The sequence below is a fragment of the Solanum lycopersicum genome, chromosome 12, assembly GCF_036512215.1.
Source record: "Solanum lycopersicum chromosome 12, SLM_r2.1".
Classification (NCBI taxonomy): domain Eukaryota; kingdom Viridiplantae; phylum Streptophyta; class Magnoliopsida; order Solanales; family Solanaceae; genus Solanum; species Solanum lycopersicum.
This window is the reverse complement of record NC_090811.1, coordinates 1,918,552-1,934,307: the sequence shown is the minus strand read 5'-3', so window position 1 is coordinate 1,934,307 and position 15,756 is coordinate 1,918,552. Positions and strand designations below refer to the sequence as shown.

At 27.3% G+C, this 15,756-nt stretch overlaps 1 non-coding gene across 1 annotated transcript; it reads left to right on the top strand.

The window, feature by feature from the left end:
* Positions 1-4,604: 4,604 nt before the first annotated feature.
* LOC101248946 (uncharacterized) lies at positions 4,605-6,736 on the top strand. The gene is made up of 2 exons (XR_011213364.1): positions 4,605-5,668; positions 6,059-6,736. It is a non-coding gene; the product is annotated as an uncharacterized protein (transcript).
* Positions 6,737-15,756: the final 9,020 nt, after the last annotated feature.

Below are 15,756 nucleotides of genomic sequence, written 5' to 3'. Positions count from 1 at the left end.
ATATCTAATAAATAAGATTTTAAGTGTTTGATAATAATTTATAGGAAAAAGAAAAAAAAAACATTGACGTAATAATATTTTTATGAGTTCTGAAATATAAAGTTACTTATGTTGTGTTCATGTTATTTCAAGATGATGGATGCGAGACTGAAATAATTTCGTATATGTAAAGAGGATACTCATAAATGTCTTAGTGAAGGGGCGCGGGAGATTGTTTAGGATGGGTTTAAGAAGTGGTAGAAGTCGATTTACTGAAAAGAAGAGAGGTGTTTAAACGGGACATGATACGCTGAAGCTTCGCATAGACATGATCCGTAGTTGAGAGCCATTTAATTTTCCTTATTATTATTATTGTTATTGTTACTCTATCTCCTAATATCTTATTATTTAATTTTATTATAACTTACTTTTTATTATATTATTATTCTTTTTTTCACTATTTTCTACTTGACTTCTTCATTATATATAGTATTTCCTTTTTCTTACTAATTTTGATGTATTTTAATTAAGTCGAATATTTATAAAAAAAAATAACCTCTTTGCTTTCATATGATACGAATAAAATTACGTATACGTTACCCTCTCCAAATCAAACCTCTGAAATTACATTAGTACTTAGTTATGTGTACCAAACGACATAATTAGTACTAATCAACAATTTAATATATTTTTCAGCCAAATGACAAATTATACTAGGTTTTTGGTCGGGTGGTTAAGGAGAATTAGCAAACATTATTATTTTTTCAGAGGATAAATTATATTGATTTGATAATACAAATAAATTTTATTATTTTTTGGGGGGGAACCAAATAAACACAATCAATTCCTTTTTTTTCTTCTTATTTTTTCAAAAAGAATCAAATAAAATAATGTGTTCTTACTGGTGGTTAGAAATTAATGAATTAATTGTTACACAATAATAAAATCAAAGAAAGATAATTAAGCACAATCTCAAAATATAGGAAAAATATCATATTACTTGTACAAACAATTAGCTAGGAAGGTTTTATAAAATAATTTGCTCTAAAATAAACCTTAAAAAGGGTTTAAAATATACACAAATCTTTTTAAATGTACACTTATTCTAAAAAGATTCACCCCTTGATCAAGATAAATGACCAAAGGAACCTTTACTCAAGAAGGAGATAGTGGATCGTGGTGATAAAACACTTGAAATTTAACTTGATAATATTTTTTTTTTTGAAAAATACAAATAAAATTTCACATTAGTCTAGTTGAAACTCTTGCAAATCTACATATAAAGTGTTATAGATATACGAATTTCATCATCTGAAAGTGTCTAATCAAATATTATCACGTATAAATTGAAAATTGAATGATGTATTGACTAATTGTAAGACAAATAGATAAGCCTTTTTACTTCAAAATTTTCAGAGCCCATTTTGGTAGGTGACATACAAAAGCATCAAATCAAAGGGGGGGAAAAAATCAAGAACCAATGTCAAAGGCCATATATATTGTATTTTTCTTGTCATATTGAAGCTGAATTCAACTTTAAAAAGCTGAACCCATCACTTATTTTATGAAAAAAAATGTCTTCTAGCTTTTGTATTACTTCTTCTATTACTCAAGATAACAAGTGCATGAATTTGTTTGTTTGTTTTTTGGAAGCTTCTATGATTTCAAGATGCTTTTGAAAGTTTGAGAGGTCTACCGACAAAGATCGTGGTGGAGTGGTAACTGATAAGTACTTATTCATCCTTAATTAGACGTGACAACTTTGAGTCCCTCTATGTATAAAGTCGTCATAGGGGACACTTTACTTTTGAAACTTTTCGAATGCGAATTTAAATTTAGTCAGACTCCGATGTATACACCAACCAACCGAATGGATTTATACTGATAGTATCTTGTTGATTTGCTGTCATGTTATTTCGCTATCATGCTTCAAATATTTTATATTTACGCGGAGTGTTTCTCGAAAAAAATCTTTCTATCCTATAAAAATAGGGGACGAGGGGTAATAAGACATATCACGTTTTAATCTATCCTTAATCAGAAATTTCGAATTTAAATCTTTGTAGTAATAGAAATATTTTTGTTGAGAGCGACGCTTTTAACAATTAGCATTGAAATGTGTGAATAATAATATATTGAACCTTAAGACGAATACGGCGGATAAGTTTTTACCTTAGAGAGTAATAAGATATATTACATTTTAGTCTATCCTTAATCAGAAATTTCGACTTCAACTCCTTATAAAAATAGAAATATTTTTGTTGAGAGCGACACATTCAAAAATAAGTATTGAAATGCGTGAATACTAATTTAATCGAACCTTAAATGAATATGGCAGGTAAGTTTTTACCCTAGAGAGGTTAAAAAGATTGAGGTTAATGCAGTACTCTCCAAGGTAAATAGTTCCTTGCTAAGGCAGTAAACTGCTGAGCAACAGGACATAAATGTAATGACAAATATTCCAAATATAGGAAAATTTAATTTATTGTTATTTACATATAAGAACATGGAAAAAGTGACAATTTTACCTTTGTCTTCCCATCTTGAATCTCACATTTCAAAAAAAGATTTAAAAGGATTCGATCATACGAGTCTATTGTACGCAACATTATAATATTGTATTTCTATAAGAAGTTATTTTCATGGCTCGAATCTTTGATCTCTTAATTATATGAACAATAACTTTATCAGTTACCCCAAAATTCCCCTTAATTATTAATTTTTATTATGTTTAAGTTATATATATTGATAGTATAAGAAAATGTTTATACCATCAAGTCATCTTTATTTGTTATAGCAGATAATCAATTTTATTTTAAAATTATAAAATTCACATGTTTATTTGTTATAGCAGGTAATCAGTTTTATTTTTAAAATTATAAAATTCACGAGTGATCTAATTGTGGAAAGAAAAAACTAAGGACGACTACAACATTTAAACTCTTTTTAGTATATATATAATGAGTTTATGTTTTTTTGCACCCATTGACCCTTAGAAAATTTATAGATAATTGCCCTATAAACACGTGTAACTCTTCGTATCGAATCTGATATAATAATATTAAAAATAAGAGTAATAATAACTTGTTCAATACACTCTTTTATTTCTCATGATGGGAAAGTGTACTCAAGGAGTTTCTTGTTTGGAGTTTTAGTAAAATTCTAATATCAAAGACTTTGGAAATTTCATATTTTTGGAGATATTATTATGGTTTTTGTTACTTGGGAAAGTGATTAAGTGGAGTAGTTGTATTGCTTCTTTTGCAATTCCATTGGACATTTATTGACAAATAGTAGTCATTTTGAGTCTTTGGGATATGTCTCAAAATATTTGGGTAAAATGTTTTTTAGAACAAAAATAATTCAATCTTTTGTTGTTTTAATGTTTTATACTTAGGGTTTGTTCGGACGTATAGTATGAAATCATGATACGAAGTTAAAAGCTTTGTTTGAATATGTAATATAAATTTTTCTTTAACTTTTATATAATCTTATCAAATGAACAAATTATAATTTGTAAAACAAGATATCAGAATATCCTAGTCACATTTATAAATTACATATTTTCATATTTCTTTTATAAATAAATATAACAAACTTTTAAACACACATAATTTTATAAAAAAAATGATAACAACAATAGTAACTAGTTATTTTTTAATATAATTCTTTCACGTGCTGATATGAATAATCTCCTTTTGTAAAATTTATTTATTTTTTGAAATCCCAAATTAATCATTTTTTTTTTGTTGTTGGAGAATTTAAAATTTGCAATCATATCCTAATTTTATATATTATTTCAAACCTAATTGATATTCTAACCTAAAATTCAAAATTCATAAATTTTATATGTTGAATATACTTCTTTTTATTAAAAAAAAAAAGAATTCAAGACTTCGAGCATTGTAAATCTCCATAACCATGATTATATTACAAAAAAATAACAAATTTTATTTTATTTATTCATATTAAGTGAGTTGGATCCTGCTTTTCAGCAGAATGTTTTCATTGACTATATATTATCTTTTTTTTAATTACTATTATTAATTACTACTTTATTGTTTCTGTTTGGAACGTTAGTTAGTTGGATCATAAATTAATTTATTATTTTATTTATTTGAATTTTTTTTTTTTTAAAAAGTATTATTAGAAATATCCTTTGTAGTTTGAATTCAAAATATCAACAAGTACTAGTAACATCTCATTTAATTTGAATTTTTTTCTTCATAATTGGTCCCCTACATTCTATTTCTAGATTTATAGTAGTATTATAATTATATATAGCATGTTTGGTGCTTTTAATTAATCAAACTTTTTAGTGATAAGACATAGTTGTTGCTATATTCAAACTTTTGAATTCCTTATAATTATTTTACTATGTATCGAAAGTTTATCAAAAAATATTTTTCTATCTTCAGTTTTTCACGAGTTAAAAAGATAAATTATTATATGGAAAAAGGTTAAACATATCTTTAAAGTAATTGAAATTGGAGTCTTTATCCATAATTTAACTCATGTATGTCCTTATCGTTTAATTGTTGGTCCAAATATGTAATTAATTTAATTAAAACCCCTAATTAACTCAATTAGGCAATTACTAATCAAGAAACACTTCGTCATAGTTTTTTTACTCATACACTTATTTCAAATTCTGAAAAAATAATTTTTCAATCGAAACTTCTCTATATCACAAAGGTAAGGGTAGGATGTGCGTACACAATCCCCTTTCCTGAACCCTACTTGTAAAAGTATACTCGGTATGTTGTTATTATAATAAACAAGAAATGTTTCATCATAGTTTACCCATGCATTGAGTTCGAATCATTTTCTCAAAAATAAAAAAATATTGAATCGAGGATCCATCTGAATCTACCTCTCAACTCCATACGAAATGCGTAATATATACACTCTTCTCTTAAATTCTACTCGTAAAAAATATACCGAGAATATTATTATCACGATAAGCAAGAAATGACTAAATGTGTCCCTAAAGTATAGGAAGTTGAACAAATATGTCTTTATTATTTTATTAATGATCTCAATTAATTAAATTTATTGAAAAGTCTATTGATTAAGACCTATATACATGAACTTTTTTCATATTTCAGGGGAAAAAGTTAAGGTGGACTAAATTAGATGAGATTGAATTTTGTGTGTTAAAAAGGGACAAAAAAAAGGACAAAAAAACAGCAAAAAGTTGCACTATCCGACCTTTTTTTAAATAAAAAAAAATTACACATTTTTTGAAAATTGTTCTCTTCATGATCAATTATACTTTATTATATATATATATATAAGTCTCCCACTCATACCCTAATAATTGTATAATAATTCTCTCTACAATTTCAAAAAAAAAAAAAAAAAAATTCTCTCCTCTTCTTCATCTTCTTTTTCTTTTTGTCTTTTCAAATGGAAAATAGATTTAAAATGAAAATTTCTAGTTTGTTTAAATCATCATTTGGTTCTTGTAAGTCCAAGAATATTTCTGATGATATTGATAATAATAAAAAATCAGTTTTTCAAACTCAAAACCATCAACATTATCAATTAGTTGATCTTTTCTCTCCAAAACCAACTCCATTTCCTTCCATGTTTAGACAAAAATGCCCTCAAAATCCACTTTCGACCAGTGGCGTACGCAGAAATTTTTTACAAGCAGCAGTATCGGTCTATTGTCACAATACGACTTGTAAGTGAGTTTTGTTTTCGGTATTATATGTTATTTTCTAGGCTATACTATATTTCTTGTCTCGAATTCATTGTTTACTTTTTTGCATGATGTGTTACGCAAATTCTTTTTTAAAATTATTGAATATATGTTTAACTAATCAAAGACTATGTATTTTTAGAGAATTCGAGTAATATAAATCATATATATATATGCATCATTTTCTAGCATACTATACTTACACGTACATATACGAAAAAAATTTAAATTTTATGCACCGACTAAAATGATTATTAACATGTTATAACATATTAAAATAAATTGATATATATAGTATAAGTTTCTTTTTGTTTGTTTTTTACGAAGCAGTGTTGAATAACATCCTGACTAAAATCGTATTTTTTTTTATAGCGGATACAAATGGACAAAAATGCCCTCCAGCATCACCAATTTTTCCTCATGATGAGTATTCTCAAGAGAATTGCAACTCTAAATACTATGAGAAGAATTCCAAGAAGAAAAATAAGAAGAAAAAATTCAAGAAAATGACAAATTCAAAAATTAAAAGATTTACTAATTTTGATGAAGAATTTGCTAATTTTCATTATAAAGGTATTTTTAGTAGTGATGAAGAAAGTGAATGTGATGAAGATGACAATAATACCCTTTTCTCATCAAGGTCATTTACAAATTCTGATTCATCGGAATATTCTCTCCGGCGAAAACCGCGGCGGCGGAGGGCGGCGAAGGGTGGCGTAAAGGGCAGTCTTGCGGTGGTGAAGAAATCAAAAGACCCTTATGGTGATTTTAGAAATTCCATGTTGGAAATGATTATGGAAAATCAAATATTTGGTGCAAAAGAACTTGAAAATTTATTAAAATGTTTTTTAAAATTAAATTCACAATATCATCATGAGGTAATTATTGATGTTTTTACTGAGATTTGTGAAGCTTTGTTTTCTAGTTTGTCTTAGGAAAAAAATAATAATGTATTATTAATATGTTTTTGTTATGAAACTTTGTTGTTGTTTTTTATTTATTTTTATATTAAGAATGAATGAGTAGGTAAGCGTAATGTTTCGAGTTTGAGTTATGTGTATATAAAGTTATATTTGATATGAAGTGTTTTACTTTTTTGTTTAAGTGAGACGTTTCAAATTTAAATTATTTTAAAATTCTGAAAAGAATAACGGATAATATCTAAAAAATATTTTTTGTTAAAAATTAATTGTAATAGTAACTTGGGTAGAAGTAATTTACTATATATTTTTTTTGATGTAATAATAAAAGGTTTGGCTCTTATAATACTTTATTTAAAAATAATCTAACGTATGTTGTGACTGCAAAATAAATACTTATTAGAAAAATTTGAGATAAATTTGATAATCGAATAAAAAATAAACAAATAACTTCTACTTCCTCTATTTCAAAAAGATTGACTTAGTTTGATTTGAAACGGAGTTTAAGAAAAAAATAAATTTAATCTTGTGATTCTAAATTAATGTTATGTCAAACATACCAAAATACCCTTTAATCTTGTAATCTTGAACATGTCAGGTAAAAATTAAAATTAAAATATTACCAAAAAAGAAAAATAAATCATTCTTTTTAAACAGACTAAAAATAAATAGATTTTTTTAAAAATATAACTTTCAATTAAAATTATTTGTAAATAAAAAAAAGCAGAAGAAAAAGTGAGAGCATAGATTTGATAATAGACTGACAATAAAAGGCAAAAAATGACAAAAATAAATTTTCATGGATGATTCTAAAAGGTGTTTTTACTTTATAAAATATTTGATTGATGATGGAGATTGATGTAAAATATTGCATTTGTCTCATTTTTTGTAATTATTTTCAAATATTTTGACTTAGTAAACTTGCTTTTGACACAAAATTCAAAATTAAAACCGAGAAAAAAAAAGGGATGAGTTTTAAATTTAATGGTTTGAAAATGGAAAAAAAGAGTAGATTAATAGATTTTAAATGTTATTTATATTTACTAAATAAATCTAATTCGAATCAGATTCTTTGCTAAGATTTATTGGATTTTATCGAAGCGAGAATTATAATTTTGCTATTTAGCCTGTCAATAAAAAATAATAAGGACGAATTTTTTAAAGAAAGAAAAAAGAGAATTTCATAGACGGAATTAATTTAAAATTTGTAAATTCAAAATCTTTTTCTTTAAAAAATAGTAACAAAATTTAAATTCTGAAATAAATAATTTATTATTTAATTAAAATAATTATAAAAATTAAATTATAATTATTAAATTTTATCAAATTCGTAATCGATGCTCAACCCTAAAGAGGATGAGTCGATTCTTTTCAAATAATTCAATTATTCATGGAGCGTTTTGTGTGTATTCATTTTGACTTGATTTTGCCCTACAATTAATTGAAAGTTTAATGAGCATTCAAATCAAATAATTTAATGCATTTTATTTAATTAGTACTATTCATCTACTTATTAATGCGATAATGTATAAGTACCACCTTAATTTATGTTCGAAATCTTAGATACACACTTATATTATACGAATGTCCTATTACCCTCTTAAACTTATTTTATTAATATTTTTTTATCCTTTTTCGACTTGGGTGGCACTATCTTGTGGGTTCAACGCAGGTTGATTTTTTTTTAAATTAGTGTCACTTAAATCGAAAAGGGATAGAAAATTACTTTTAATATAAGTTTAAGGATAATAAGAACTTAATATAATATAAGTGTGTCTCTATAATTTCGAATATAAATTGATTGGGTACTTGTGCATTTTTCCTTTATTAATTGATAAGGAATGAATGATTTTTTTTTTAAAAAAATAAAATAATATAAATTGTGGCCTATAAAACCAAAATAAAATAAAATAAAAAGAAGTTTGTCGGTAAGGAAATAAAAATGAATCAAAAAATTGTTCCCCACATGATTGGTTTGGTAACATTTGATAAAATTTAAGGGACATATTCCTTATTTAATGAAACATGAATATAATATTTCTTACATTTATAAACTTTAGTCTTTTTATTTTATTTATATATTGGTACATTTTAGTATATGTTTATTGCTTGGTATAAAAAAAAGTGACATAACACATTACTCTATGCATAAGGTAAATATAAATATAAGTCGTGGTAAAATAATTCGAGATTTTTTCATTTTTTATTTAAGGTGAATAGGGTTGAGTTTTTAATAATGAAAAAAAATCATATTTGAAAGCATTACTAGAAAAAATGAATCTTATAATGCAAGAATTTAGATAAAATTTCAAATCTAAATAAATAATTAAAAAAAACTAGCTTGCAATTTTAGAACAAAAATTAAGATTGACTTGTACTACATATATTCCATTTGTTTCCAAAGTGTAGAAAAAAAAGGGGGCAAAGATATACAATAATTCTATAATGTACTTTTCAATTCCAAATTTAAAATGACATAATTAATTTATATTATTTAACTAAGTTTGTTGTTTTTCTTTTTGTTTCTCGCTCGAATCTGACTAAATTTGGATTTGCACTCTGCGCGACCTATCGAGGGTGGCGCTCTTGAAGCTCTAAATTAAATTTGAATCGCGCTCGGCAAGACCATCAGAGGTGACACTCCCCAAGCCCAAATTAAAGTTCTAACTAAATTCAAATCACGCTCCGAGGTGCACTACAACCTATATTATTAATTTGTTTGTTTACTAATATATACTAAGTATGCATTAGAACAATATTGAATGGTATTTGATGGGTTTTTTTTTAAAAAAAAAAAAGAAAATGAAGTGAAGTTATTATAAAAAAAATCTTTTGAAATTCGAAATTATATTTATATTTATATTTATATTTAATTTAATAAAACAGTTGTAGTTTTGTCATAAAAAATAATTATTTCAAATTGATTATAACATAAATTTATTATTTTTTTTTGATAAAATAGATAAGCCAAATAATTTGAAATTTCTGAAAAATACAAATTTTTCCCAGTTTCCACTACCACAAAGATTAGAAAATGACATGTCATTTTTGACCACTTTATAATAAGAAACTGAAAAGTCTGCTTCAATAAATTAATTAAAAAGGTGTTACTTTTGCAATAGGTATGTATCGTAGTGGTCATATTTATTTTTTTTCTATAAAAATACAAATGAAAAAGAAGACACAATGGAATTAGAAATACTGTCATCAAAATACTTTTTAACAGCATCAGAGAGAATGATACCAAAATCATTAACTCAAAAAAAATAATAAAGTAATAGACTTACCGATAATAATAATAATAATAATAATAATATACTCAGTACAATATAATAAGTGAAATATGAAAAATAATAAATTATACATAATCTTACTTTTAGTTTATGATCAACGTAGAGAGATTGTTTCCGACAGAACTTCAGCTTAAAAGAAAATTGAAGTAGGATTGCAAGAAATTAAAAACAATAATTTTTTGTTAATTTTATACAAATACCTCTTAATTTCTCTCTCTCTATATATATATTTTAAGACGAGATTAAAGGGTGTTCGAGCATTCAACGGACTCTATCTGGGTCCACCCCTGCAAACAACTACATCATATCCAGTGTAATATTACAAATGAAGTTTTCAAAGGATAAAATATACTCAAACTTCGTTACTATCTATATATGTAGAGAGACTGTTTTCGATATATCTTCGACTTAAAAGAAACATTTTTGAAGCGCGATTTTAAGAAAAATATCATATAAAAAAAATAGCTAGATAAAAGAAAAAACAAGTTCAGACTTATAGCCTGCAAAGTTTTAACTGTATAGCCTTTTTTACTGACCAGTTGAAAGCAATGTAACATTATATACATAGATATAGGACCAATGGACACATTTGGAATATAGATTTTGTAGTCTGTATTTATAGGGTTTTTTTTTTCTGTTAACATTCCATCAACATTCCTTATTTGAGTAATTGAATGCAGGTTATATTCAAAAATTCAAATAGAAAATGGAATACAAATGGAAGAATATGACAAGTTTGGTTATATTTTAAAGATTTTGCATTAATTGTTTAGGCATTTTATTGGGGCTTTAAAATGATGAAAAATGGCAGAAAAAAGCACATGAGCTATGAGGCCTTTTAATAGTAGGGGTCTGTTTTGTAGATAGGCCTTTTTATAGTTATATGTATTAAATAAATATATAGTGGCTATATTTGCAAATAGTACGAGAGATAAAAATAAATAGTGATAAATAAAATTTTTTATATTTTATTTGGTTGTCAAGTTGAAATAACTAATTATCTCATTATATCACAGTGACGAAATAAGTTATTTCATATACATGGTGGGATAAGTTATTGTAGAATAACTAACCCTAGAATAATTAATTTTGGAATAACTAGTTCCCATCTGAACGATCCCTTTATGAGTGGAGGATTTATTGAAAATGGTTTATTTATCTTTACAATATAGAGGTAAGGTTTGAATACATATTATTTTTTTCTTAATTTTGTTAATTGAAATTATATTGAATATGTTGTTAGTCGTCTTTTGGTTTAACGAGGGAAGAAAGTTAGTAATACCATGGGTTTGCCACTTGTTTCTTATCTTTTAATTGAAAAATTAATATTGTCTAAGAAATTTCTAAAGTTTTTATCGAACAGTTTAAGTTCTATGATCATGACTATTTTCAATTAAAAAATTTGGAAAATATCTATTTGGTGAATTTTATTGATAAAAAAGATAATTTAAGGATGTGATGAAAAAAGATGAAGTTGATCCACTCTTAAATTAGAAATTGTGCGTTTGGATATTTATAAGCAAATAGCTTTCTTGTTAGTTGACCAATCCAGCTCGAACTTGAATTAATTGAATTGAATTTTTGACAGAGAGTACGTAAAAGGGTGTTCGAATAAAAATAGAACAAAATTAGAAAAAAACAATTTCTCTAATAGAAGTAGAGAAAATAAGTTCTACAAATGACATTACAAATTAATTATATTATCTCCAGCCTCCGACATACCCCATCTTCGCCACCTACCAGGTAGCTCCCATCCCTAGACCCTTACCCTCAACCTGGCCTCTCGTAGTATATGTTTGGATTATATATAACTGATTTTAGCATAATATTTTGTGCTGACATAAGTAATCGAATTGAGTTTGACAAAGAGTGAGTTAAAAGGCGTTCAATAAAAATAGAACAAATACGGAAAAACAATTTCTCTAATAGAAGTAGAGAAAATAATTTTCACAAGTGATATTTCAGATTGATTTTATTATCTCCAACCTCCGAAATACCCCCTTATAGCTCCGATCCCTAGACCCCTACGCTCACCCCCACCTCTCATAGCATATGTTAGGGTTATATATAAATGCTTTTAGGATAATATTTTATGCTGACATAGGTAAATAATTGCGTTATTTTTTTAAGAAAACATTTTCCTTTGTACCGAACAAACCCTAATTACATCCTTGTTTTGGGCCTTGGGAGGCTTTTATCATAGCCTAATGTAAAATATGGGCCTTGAAAGTAGCCCCCAAGAATGCAAATAATGCTTTTTTTACTTTTAAAATGACTATTGGGCCTTAAATCATTTTTATTTGGCCCAATTTAAAAGAGCAGTAAAGAAAAATCAAATTCACTAATAAGGAAAAGTTGCATGAATCATTAGGTCAAGTAATCTTGAATTAGATTCTTCTAATTAATTATTCTTATTGTGTATTCATTTCTCATTTCTTTAATTAATAAGGTTTTTTTTTTTCTTTCTGTTTCATTAAAATATTTGATATTCTGATAAATAAGTCAAAAGTTGTTGATAACTTGACAGCTCTCGATTGAAGCAAGATCATTGGGACAACACATATACCTTAATTAAGAAGTGCATTGTCACATATAGTTTAGTTTTAAATAAAATATTAGGTTAAATAAAAGCTAAAGTAAGTGAGTAGGTATAATTTATTAATTTAATTATCAAAAGAGGTAACCTAGTGTAAAGTGGAGAGTGGAGCAAATGTGATTAATTATGATTAGGAGATTAATCTTAGTTAAAATTTGTCCAAGTGTTCGTGGAACATCATTAACCACTAATTAAAACATTATTTTAACTTAAGTAAACGGTTTTATTACGTAAAGCCTCAACACATGGTTTCCATTTCGAGCCAACAATGATTTTTATAACCTCGTTCCAATCATTATGCAACACGTATTATGTATCTTTTTGTCATTTTTCTCTACTTTTGTCCCCTAGCCACAACTTTTTAAGCATATATTCTTGCAACTTTTATTTTATTTTATGGAGCAATTTCAAACTTATAAAGTCCACGCATTTCACGCGTCAAAAAAATGAGAGCAGAGGATATAAGAATGTGGATATAAAAAAAAAAGTTAAGAATAGAAATAAAGTTATCCGAGACAAGATAGGAGTAAGGGTCGTTGTGAATAAGGTCATGAGAACGTGCTACTAAAATCGTTCGAGCAATACCCCATAAAAAGGTATGAGACGTTAGCTATAATAAGTAATAAGAAAGGTAGAGGCATGCCAGAGAAATCTTACGATGAAGTGATTCGACAAAACACGACAAACTGGCAGTTTATTATGCCCTTAAATAAGAAGATCTGGAGGTTGAGAATTAAGATAGAACTTTCGTATATAATCGAATATGTCTAGTTACTCTTTCTGTTATAGTAATATTATTCTCCTACTATCTTATTCTTTAATATTAATAGTACTTGTTATTCCCTTTGTTTATATATTTGCTATGCTTACTTTATTTAATTCGCTTAATTTAAATCAATATACTAACAATATCTCTATCCTCACAAATTTGATTTTGGGCCTTCTAATAATAGCCTCAATAATCCACTCAAAATTTCTTCACTTTTTTGCTCTTTCGATGTCTTAGTGATAATTATTTACTAATCGAGCAACTCCCTCGAGTAAACGAGTGGGTCCCACAATTGTTATTTCAAATCCACTAGTGATCTAGTAGAGGCCATTGGATCATGACACGTGGCCTTTCCAATTAAGACTATGTCACGTGGTGCATGAGCATCTTATTGGGCCAGCCCATACCCTAAAACAGATAAAAAAAAATAGAGATGCCTTTTGTCCATCTTTTGGGCCCCTATTTGCCTTTTGTTTCAAGTGTGTCCGGATCTTCTAATTGGGCCCATCCACGTGCCACTAGGCCCAACTATTGGGACCACGTGATCTCCCATTCTATCGGTATTAGGTTCTCGATTTTGTCAGAATATCTTAGTAGCTCAGTTGATTGAGTGATATATGATATGACGTTCGATTTTATTGGTGAAAGTTCTCTTCTATTGTCCACTTCTTTATCATCTTCCCATACATATACTCCTACCTCAATTTATTCAAAAGAGAGAGAGAGAGAAAGACCTTTTTGTCCAAATATTTAGTAGTTGTTTGCTCGAATGTATACGAGCTCGATTTTATCGAGAAATGTTACTAGCTTAGTTGATTGTGTACGTGAAGTTTCATTTCGTTGGTAACAGTTCTCTTCAATTTACCTTTTTGTCCAAATATTCAGTACTTTCTCCATTTGAAAAAGAATGACGTAGTTTGATTTAGAACATACTGTAAGAAAAAAAAAAGAAGATTTTTTTAATCTTAGCATTTTGAATCGAAGTTATGTCAAAATAGATTTTAATCTTGTGATCTTAAATATGTCAAGTGAAAAGTTGACGTTAAAATATATCGAATGAATCTCTAACTAAGAGAGATTATAACTAATGAGATAGTGTCACGCGCTGTTCACGTGAGAAGAGGCAATGGAAAACAGTGTAGATGAGATGGACAACAAAAGATTGCTTCTTCAATAGACATTAATGTGGTGAGCATGAGGTGTATGGACTTGTAAAGTGGGGAAATAATGATTGTGATAGTAAGTGCTTTTTTTTAAAAAATTTTTTTATGAAATTTTAAAATCTTAAAAAGTAAATTTGTCTTTGATGGGAGCAATTTAAGTTTCAAAATACTTCGAAAAATTGGATAATTGAGTGTCAAAATAAAAAAAAATTATAATAAAAAACAAGTTCATGAAAGAGGATAGCACCTTATCTTATCACTATCCTCTATAAAGGTATAAAGACTATTTTCGAAAGACCTTCAACTCAAGTATGATAAATATCGGAATAGAGAAAAAGACAATCAAGAGAAAATCGAAACAAAAAACAACATAAAAGTAGCCAAAATAAAAATAAAATCATGTATTAATCAAAATGTCATAAACAACATACTATAGGGTGGATTTATTATCAACAGACAATAACAAACCATGATTAAAAAAAAAACAAGAATCTGCTATCCTTCTATCCTAATACGAAATCTTTCACGCCCTCTCTTATCTAGTTTCATATCCTCAGGCCCTCACTCACCTCAATAATTAAAAATTACATCATATCCGATCTTATCATATTTTAACATCTGAATACTTTACGCTAATTTTCAATAATAACACTATACTTACCTTTTTAAAGAAGATAAAATATACATAAACCTTAATCGATACAAATCCAATCTAATTGCACATCTAAGTAAATACCAAAGAATTGAGGACAAAACCATAGGAGTACATCACATGCAAGTGGGGTTGGGGTTGGGGTTGGGGGGACAATTATAGGGCAGGTGCTCTTATTTTTAATTGTATTTGTGACCAATGGGTGAGACTCTTACCAATTGCCATCATTGTATGGAGCATAGTAAGTAATTTTAATTGCATAATATGGCTTACTCTTATTGGATGAGCTGTGTTTGTTGGCCCTCTTGCTACCTGAGCCACCACCCACCCCCTCCTGACCATTTTTGTCTACTTCTCCTTCCCATCCCATTCATTTTCACGTGATTTAGACATAAAATTTTAAAAAGAAAAGAAATTATAATTTATTCGATGTTCAAAAATTATATTAGAGTATTGATTAAATTTAAATCGTGCTTCGCTGGCTTATTTGGTAGTGACGCAACTTCATCTCTCTCTGGACCTCAGCTCTCCTCTCTCAAAGCATGCGAGTTTTAAGCTTGGAAGATCAAGAAAAGCGAGAACAAGATCTTTTAGAGCTGATGGAGAATAGCAAAAGAAAGATCTCAAGGCTCTGGAAACATGCCACTCCCGATACTCTTTCTGTTGGGTTTTATTTG